At 38.9% G+C, this 9,382-nt stretch overlaps 1 non-coding gene across 1 annotated transcript; it reads right to left on the bottom strand.

Moving 5' to 3' along the window:
• Window positions 1-8,899: 8,899 nt before the first annotated feature.
• On the bottom strand, window positions 8,900-9,007 carry LOC112739483 (small nucleolar RNA R71). The gene has a single exon (XR_003170420.1). It is a non-coding gene; the product is annotated as a small nucleolar RNA R71 (small nucleolar RNA).
• Window positions 9,008-9,382: the final 375 nt, after the last annotated feature.

Consider the following 9,382-nt stretch of genomic DNA (forward strand, 5'->3'; position numbering starts at 1 on the left):
TCTTATGAGTCAAAGAAGGCCGTAGACCATTCATCCGGAGGATCTTTGAACAAGAAGAAGACCATTGAGGAGGCCATAGATGTCATTGAAACTGTAGCAGAGAATGACTACTATGCTTCCGAAAGAGGGAACACAAGAGGAGTAATGGAGCTAAACAATGTAGATGCTCTGCTGGCCCAAAACAAGCTCATTACCCAGCAGCTGGCTGACCTCACCAAGAAGATGGAGAGGAACCAAGTAGCAGCAATTGCCACTTCATCAACAACCCAAGAAGGAGTGAATGAAGAAGCAGAGGGTAGTCAGGAGCAAGCCAACTACATTGGGAATTCACCTAGGCAAAATCATGACCCATACTCCAAGACCTACAACCCTGGATGGAGGAATCACCCAAACTTTGGGTGAGAAAATCAACAAGACCCAAGCCTTGATCAAAGACACCCAAATCCCAACAATGCAAGCCACCAACATTTCACATCTAGACCATATCAACACCCCATAACAACACCTCTCTACATCCACATCAAAACCAAAATAACTTACCTCATCCTTCCACCTCTAATCCTGATCTACAATCACTTGATGACAGACTCTCAAGGATTGAGAATCTACTTGAAGGCATAGGCAAAGAGATTCAAGACAACAAGGTGTTCAAGGAGGAAGTGCGAGCCAGTTTCAAGAACCAGGGAGACACAATCAAGAGGTTGGAATCTCAAGTGGAGTATCTCTCTGAGCAAATTTCCAAACCCACATATGGATTTTCAAGTGACACAGAGAAGAATCCGAGAGGTGAAACAAAGAAAGTAAGATGGGAAGATTACAAGATGGTCACTATAAGTGATAAGGAGACTGAGGACAAGCCAAGCAAGCTGTCAGAACAACCTGAAGATACCTCAGTAGAGAAGAATGAAAAAGATCATCAAGAACTAGAAATCTCACAACAGGAGCTGCTGGGACTCTATGCACCTTTTCCCCAACTGCTCAATGGTGCTGTGGAGAAGAGAATATACTTAAGATTTCTAGATTTGTTTGCATCTCTGCATGTCAACATACCATTCATCAAGACTATTCAACAAATGCCTGCATACATTAAGTATATGAAGGAGCTGCTTCCCAGGAAAAGCTCACTCAAGGGAGGCCAAACTATAGTGATGAACAAGGAGTGCAGTGCCCTCATTCAACCGCAGTTGCCTACAAAAAGAAAAGATCCAGGGAGTTTTCATGTCCCCTGTGCCATAGGAGAAACAATGTTTGATAAACCACTCTACGATTTGGGAGCAAGCATCAACTTAATGCCCTTATTCCTGGTTAAGAGGCTGCAGATCAATGAGATAATACCCACAGATGTAGTCATTAGGCTGGCTGACAAAACTCAAAAACAAGTAATAGGGGTGGTGGAAAATGTATTGTTAAAGGTTGGGAAATACTTCCTCCCAACAGACTTTGTCATCCTGGACATGGAAGAAAGTCACACTCACCCAATCATATTGGGAAGACCATTCCTAGCTACAGCTAGAGCACTCATAGATATGGAGCAAGGGGAGCTAATATTGAGGATCCATGATGAATGACTCAGCTTTAATGTCTTCAAACTCTCACAAGAAGCAGACCAAGAGAACAAAGAACCAAGCAAAGATCATAATGAGATGCTGACAGAGGAAGCAAGCATTGAAGCACAACCAGCCCATCTGGGAAAACCCTTGGTTGATGAACAAGGAAATAAGCAGTTGTCACAACTCAAGGAAAAGCTGGAGGAACCTAAACCACCAGAGACATGTGAAGACAACAACAAAATTCCCTTAGAAGAAGAAGTCACCAAGAGCAAGGCAACATCAAAAGGGACAAGGAAGAAGGTACCAAGGGGGTGGAGGAACAAGAAGATCCCTACGGAAGGCTTCTCTCCAGGGGATAAAGTGATCTCAGCTTACTTCCCAGATATCCCCCCTAATCTCCCAACTGTACCATCTCAGTTACCTAAGGTCTTCACTATCAACAGAGTTCTCTCCTTGGAACATGTAGAGATCATTGATACAACCAATGGATATAAGTCCAAGGCAAGAGGGGATGACTTGAAGCATTATCAACCTCCCTGATGAAGGAGAAACGTTAAGCTAGTGATGCTAAAGAAGCGCTTCATGGGAGGCAACCCATGTTTTATGAGCTTTTACTAGTGAATAAGTCAATATTCATAAATTCCAACCCAAACTTGACAAAAACTTGGTGAAATCCTTAATATGCAGTATATAGTGAAGAATAAGTTTGGTGTTCAAAGCATGCCAAGAAAGCATGAATGCAACTGAGAGCATGCTGGTCTTGGAGCTTTGAACAGAACTTTTCATCACAGTGCTACAAACTAAGTTTGGTGTCACCCCATGGTGCCACCAATGTGCATATAAGGATACACAGTTAGTTAGTTAGTTGGAGTTCATGAATAAACAAAATCTTTTCTTCTCTTTATTATTCTAGCCGTAAAATTTAAATTGATTTTTTATGATATTAATTCTTACTTTTCTTATTTGATCTTTATAGGGAAAAGGAGAGGAGCATTGAAGGAGATTGATTGGACAATTAAATGAGAAAGGCTCGGCCATTTCATGAAGAGGGACTACACACTTGTCTCAAGAAGGAATGCATTGGAAAATGTTGCCATGCAACATTGAAGAAAGGAGACTCTTGAAGACCGAACCAATAACCCTCACAAAATGATGATCCTTGTCCTTTCTCCATGCACAACCCCAACCGTCCATCAAGCAACCATTCCATCAATTCACACCCTCCTTTCACTCACAATCTCCCTATATAAGTGAGTCCTAGTGCATACTTATCCCTCACACTCAAATTCCCACTCTCCACACTCCACACTTTCGATGTCCAAAACCTCTTCATCACACCTCATCCTAACCAACCAAATTCTTCATCCATCCTTACCTTCAAATTCCCTTACACAGCAACTCAAATTCATGGCATCATCAAGCTCCAATAGGCAAAAAAAGGAAGGAACCAATGGAGAGCATTCCTTTCGATGAGAAGAGATTCAAAACTGCCTTCCATGAACGAGAATTTGAGCGGATCAAGCTCAAAAAGATATTGCTCGAGTTAACCTTCCAATTCAATGAAGACGAATGCCCACAGATTCGGGAGAAAATTGAAAAAAGAGGGTGGCAAAGGCTCACTAATCCAGAGGGGAAGATCAATGGAAACTTCATCAAAGAGTTCTACGCAAATGTGGTGAGAGAAGATAAAACCAGGGCTCCAACCTTCAAAAGTTATGTAAGAGGAAAGGAGGTGGACTTCAGCCCAAATGCTATAACAAGAGCTCTTCACCTGAAATCACCACATTTTGATGAGCCCAGTTATCATGCAAGGATAAGTAAAAGCCAAGACAATGATGAGCTCACTGAGATCGTGACTGACATCTGTGTTATAGCAGCTGACTGGGAGATGTATGGAGATGGGAGACCCCGATTCATCAAAAGGGGAGACCTTAGCCCGGAAGCCAATGGGTGGTTTGAACTCGTGATGAGGTCTATCCTCCCGGCTGCAAATAATTCAGAGGTCAATATTAATCGAGCAACTATGGTACATTGCCTAGTACAAGGTGGAGAAATCAATGTGCATGAACTTATAGCTGAAGGAATTCAAGATTCAGCTGAGAAGCTTGAATCAGGTGCCAGACTTTGGTACCCCAGCACCATTTTCAGATTATGCAAAAAGGCCAAGGTGGTCTTTGAGGATAGCAATCCAGACTGGGTGAACCCTGGGAGGCTAATAACAATCCAGCGTATGGTCTATACTACACCTGTTCAGCAACAAAGAAGGCCACAAATAGGGAAACTAAAAGCAAAAGAAGGAGCTCACCAAGAGGAGTCTCATCAGGAAGAATATCAACAAGAAGAGCATCCTTACCCAGCCGACTTGAATATGAATCACCTTCTAAAAGCCATTGAAGATTTGGGGATGAGACATATGGAAGGACAAGAGCAAATACTAAATCTTCAGTCCAACTAGATGAGCCAACAAGAAGAGTGGCAGAAACAACAAATGGAGCAGCAACAGGAACAATACTCCCAGCTCACTCAAGCCATCCACCAAGTTACTGAGAGGCAAGAACGTCAAGATAAGCATTTGCAGGAACTCAATTAGCGGCAAATAGCTCAGATGAAAGCATTCAATGAGTTCACTGTACTTAATGAAGGACGGCAACTACATAGGGAAGAGTTCAACGTAAACACTCAAGCCAAGTTGAACTACATGTCTAGTAATATGCATCATCTACACTATGCCATCCCTACATATGATGAGGTCCAAAAAAATTTTGTAGAACAAGAAGAGAGGAAGGTGAAACAACAGAAGGAAACACTCAAGAAGAAGATGGAAGATGGTGGTTTCTGGAAGAAGCTGATTGGAAAAAGCAAAGGGAGTGGGAGTACGAGCAATCAAGAGGGACACAAGGAGGACAAGCAAGGAGGAGAGCATGGGCAACCACATGAGTAAAAGGTGGTGGAGTTCCTTCTTTGGTCCATCTTTTTCTATGCTTTGAATAAGGAAGATCTTGTATGAAATAGAACATGCTTCCATAATAGTTTGAACCTTTTTAAATTCTGTCTTTTAAGTTTTTGTGTTGAAGAGGTCTATGTTCACTAGTCTTTATGTCACTGCATCCTTACTTAGCATACTTGTATGTTTGTCTCTTTGAATCAAATGAAAAGAGAATGAGTGTTTTTAAAGACCAGAGAGGAGTTCATACTATGGAGTAAGTTCATGAGTTTATGGTATAGTCATTGATGAGCGGATAATTTATACGCTTTTTGGCATTGTTTTTAGTAGGATCTAGTTACTTTTAGGGATGTTTTCATTAGTTTTTATGTTAAATTCACATTTCTGGACTTTACTATGAGTTTGTGTATTTTTCTGTGATTTTAGGTATTTTCTGGCTGAAATTGAGGGACTTGAGCAGAAATCAGATTCAGAGGTTGAAGAAGGACTGCTGATGCTGTTGGATTCTGACCTCCCTGCACTCAAAGTGGATTTTCTGGAGTTACATATCTCCAAATGGCGCGATTCCAATTGCGTTGGAAAGTAGACATCCAGGGCTTTCCAGAAATATATAATAGTCTATACTTTGGCCAAGAATAGACGACGCAAACTGGCGTTCAACGCCAGCTCTCTGCCCAAATCTGGCGTCCAGCGCCAGAAAAGGATCCAAAACCAGAGTTGAACGCCAGAAATGGATCAAAACCTGGCGTTCAACTCCACAAATGGCCTCTGCACGTGCAACACTTAAAGCTCAGCCCAAACACACACCAAGTGGGCCCCGGAAGTGGATTTATGCATTAATTACTTACTCATGTAAACCCTAGTAGCTAGTTTATTATAAATAGGACCTTTTACTAGTGTATTAGGCATCCTGGATTATATTTTGATCCTGTGATCACGTTTTGGGGGCTGGCCATCTCGGCCATACCTGGACCTTTCACTTATGTAACTTTAACGGTAGAGTTTCTACACTCCATAAGATTAAGGTGTGGAACTCTGCTGTTCCTCAAAGATTAATGCAAAGTACTACTGTTTTCTATTCAACTCATCTTATTTTGCTTCTAAGATATCCATTCGCACCCAAGAACATGATGAAGGTGATGATTATGTGTGACGCTCATCACCATTCTCCCCCATGAACACGTGCCTGACAACCACTTCCGTTCTACATGCAAGAAGCTAGAATGAATATCTCTTAGATCTCCTAACCAGAATCTTCGTGGCGTAAGTTAGAATGATGGCGGCATTCAAGAGAATCCGGAAAGTCTAAACCTTGTCTGTGGTATTCTGAGTAGGATTCAATGATTGAATGACTGTGACGAGCTTCAAACTCACGAGTGCTGGGCGTTAGTGACAGACGCAAAAGGAGGGTGAATCCTATTCCAGCATGATCGAGAACCGACAGATGATTAGCCGTGCTGTGACAGAGCATGTGAGCATATTTTTCACTGAGAGGAGGGGATGTAGCCACTGACAACGGTGATGCCCTTGCATAAAGCTAGCCATGGAAAGGAGTAAGACTGATTGGATGAAGATAGCAGGAAAGCAGAGGTTCAGAGGAACGAAAAGCATCTCCATTCGCTTATCTGAAATTCCTACTAATGAATTACATAAGTATTTCTATCCCTATTCTATTAATTATTATTCGAATACACCATTATCAATTTATATCTGCCTAACTGAGATTTGCAAGGTGACCATAGCTTGCTTCATACCAACAATCTCCGTGGGATTCGACCCTTACTCACGTAAGGTATTACTTGGACGACCCAGTGCACTTGCTGGTTAGTTGTATCGAAGTTGTGAACCATGGTATTGGCACCATGTTCTTGGCGCCATTGCCAGGGAAAGAAAGAGCCATGAATTTTACATAATTATAGTGTAATCACGATTACGCGTACCAAGTTGCTCACGTTGCCAGGGATTGTTTGAGCCTGGACATCACAATTTCGTGCACCAAATTTTTGGCGCCGTTGCCGGGGATTGTTCGAGTTTGGACAACTGACGGTTCATCCTGTTGCTCAGATTAGGTAATTTTCTTTTTATTTTATTTTCAAAAATTTTTCAAAAATATTTCTAAAATTTTCTCATCTGTTTTCGAAAAAAAATAATAAATAAAAATGTTTTCAAAAAAAATTTTTTATTCAAAATTTTTAAGAATGAATTCTAGTGTTTCATAAAGCATGTTGAAGCTTGGCTGGCTGTAAAGCCATGTCTATTCCTTTGGGAATGAGTATGTCAGGCATGTCATATCTGAATTACATGCTGAAGCTTGGCTGGCCATTGGCAATGTCTAGTATTTTGGACCGGAGCTTTCATTGAAAGCTTGGCTGGCTAGTGAGCCATGTCTAATTCCTGGACTGAAGCTTTAGACTAAGAATGCAAGATTCCTGGAATACATATTAAAAATTTTGGAATCCTTATTTTTCTTTTTCATATAATTTTTGAAAAAATCCAAAAAAAATTAGAAAATCATAAAAATAAAAAATATTTTTGTATTTCTTGTTTGAGTCTTGAGTCATATCATAAGTTTGGTGTCACTTGCATATGCATCTTACATTTTTCGAAAATATCATGCATTCATAGTGTTCTTCATGATCTTCAAGTTGTTCTTGGTAAGTCTTCTTGTTTGATCTTGATGTTTTCATGTTTTGTATCTTTTCTTGTTTTACATGTGCATTTTTTGTTTCTTAGAGTCTAAACATGAAAGATTTCTAAGTTTGGTGTCTTGCATGTTTTCTTTGCATTAAAAATTTTTCAAAATTGTGTCTATGATGTTCATCTTGACATTCAAAGTGTTCTTGGTGTTCATCTTGACATTCATAGCATTCTTGCATGCATTCATTATTTTGATCTAAAAATCTCATGCATTGCATAATTTTCATGTTTTTCATAAAAATTTCAAAAATCAAAAAATATATTTTCCTTTTTCTCTCATCAAATTCGAAAATTTGAGTTGACTTTTTCAAAATTTTTTAAAATCAAGTTGTTTCTTATGAGTCAAATCAAATTTTCAATTTGAAAATCTTATCTTTTTCAAAATCTTTTTCAAAAATCAAATCTTTTTCAAAATTCTTAGTTATTTTCGAAAATTCCAAAAATATTTTTCAAAAATCTTTTTCTTATTTTTATACCAAATTTTCGAAAATAACAATCAATTAATGTTTTGATTCAAAAATTTGAAGTTTGTTACTTGCTTGTTAAGAAAGATTCAAACTTTGAGTTCTAGAATCATATCTTGTGATTTCTTATGAATCAAGTCATTAATTGTGATTTTAAAAATCAAATCTTTTTCAAAACTAATTTCAATCATATCTTTTCAAAAATATCTTCTTATCTTTTTCAAAAATTCGATTTCAAAATATCTTTTCTAACTTCCTAACTTCTTATCTTTTCAAAATTTGTTCCAACTAACTAACTAACTTTTTGTTTGTTTCTTAACTTTTTCAAAACTACCTAACTAAGTCTCTCTCTCTCATTTTCGAAAATATCTTCCCCCTTTTTCAAAATTTCTTTTTAATTTATTAATTATTTTAATTTTTAAATCTTAATTTTCGAAAAATACTAACATTTTTCAAAAACCATTTTCGAAAATCACTAACTCTTTTTCAAAAATTATTTTCGAAAATTCTCTCTCTCCCATCTTATTCTAATTATTCATTCATATCCTGACATCTCATCTCACATCTCTGCCATCCTCACAGTTGTGTTTCTTCCATTATATTACATTCTTTGTCTCCCCCTCTTCTTCTACTCACACAGGGATCCCTATACTGTGGTATAAAGGATCTCTATTATTATTATTATTTTTCTGTGCCTTCTTCTTTGTCATATGAGCAGGAGCAAGGATAAGAACATTCTTGTGGAAGCAGATCCAAAACCTGAAAGGACTCTGAAGAAAAAATTAAGAGAAGCTAAAATACAACAATCCAGAGATAACCTTTCAGAAATTTTCGAACAGGAGAAGGAGATGGCAGCCGAAAATAATAATAATGTAAGGAAGATGCTTGGTGACTTTACTGCACCTAATTCCAATCTACATGGAAGAAGCATCTTCATTCCTGCCATTGGAGCAAACAACTTTGAGCTGAAACCTCAATTAGTTTCTCTGATGCAGCAGAACTGCATGTTTCATGGACTTCCATCTGAAGATCCTTTTCAGTTCTTAACTGAATTCTTGCAGATATGTGATACTGTTAAGACTAATGGAGTAGATCTTGAAGTCTACAGGCTCATGCTTTTCCCTTTTGCTGTAAGAGACAGAGCTAGATTATGGTTGGATTCTCAACCCAAAGACAGCCTGAACTCTTGGGATAAGCTGGTCACGGCTTTCTTAGCCAAGTACTTTCCTCCTCAAAAGCTGAGCAAGCTTAGAGCTGATGTTCAAACCTTCAGACAGAAAGAAGGTGAATCCCTCTATGAAGCTTGGAAAAGATACAAACAGTTGACCAAAAAGTGTCCTTCTGACATGCTTTCAGAATGGACCATCCTGGATATATTCTATGATGGTTTATCTGAGCTATCAAAGATGTCACTGGACACTTCTGCAGGTGGATCCATTCACCTAAAGAAAACGCCTGCAGAAGCTCAAGAACTCATTGACATGGTTGCTAATAACCACTTCATGTACACTTCTGAAAGGAATCCTGTGAATAATGGGACGCCTATGAAGAAGGGAGTTCTTGAAGTTGATACTCTGAATGCCATATTGGCTCAGAACAAAATATTGACTCAGCAAGTCAATATGATTTCTCAGAGTCTGAATGGAATGCAAGCTGCATCCAACAGTACTCAAGAGGCTTCTCCTGAAGAAGAAGCTTATGATCCTGAGAACCCTGCAATAGCAGAG

The sequence above is a fragment of the Arachis hypogaea genome, chromosome 13 (assembly GCF_003086295.3).
Source record: "Arachis hypogaea cultivar Tifrunner chromosome 13, arahy.Tifrunner.gnm2.J5K5, whole genome shotgun sequence".
In the NCBI taxonomy this organism is placed as follows: domain Eukaryota; kingdom Viridiplantae; phylum Streptophyta; class Magnoliopsida; order Fabales; family Fabaceae; genus Arachis; species Arachis hypogaea.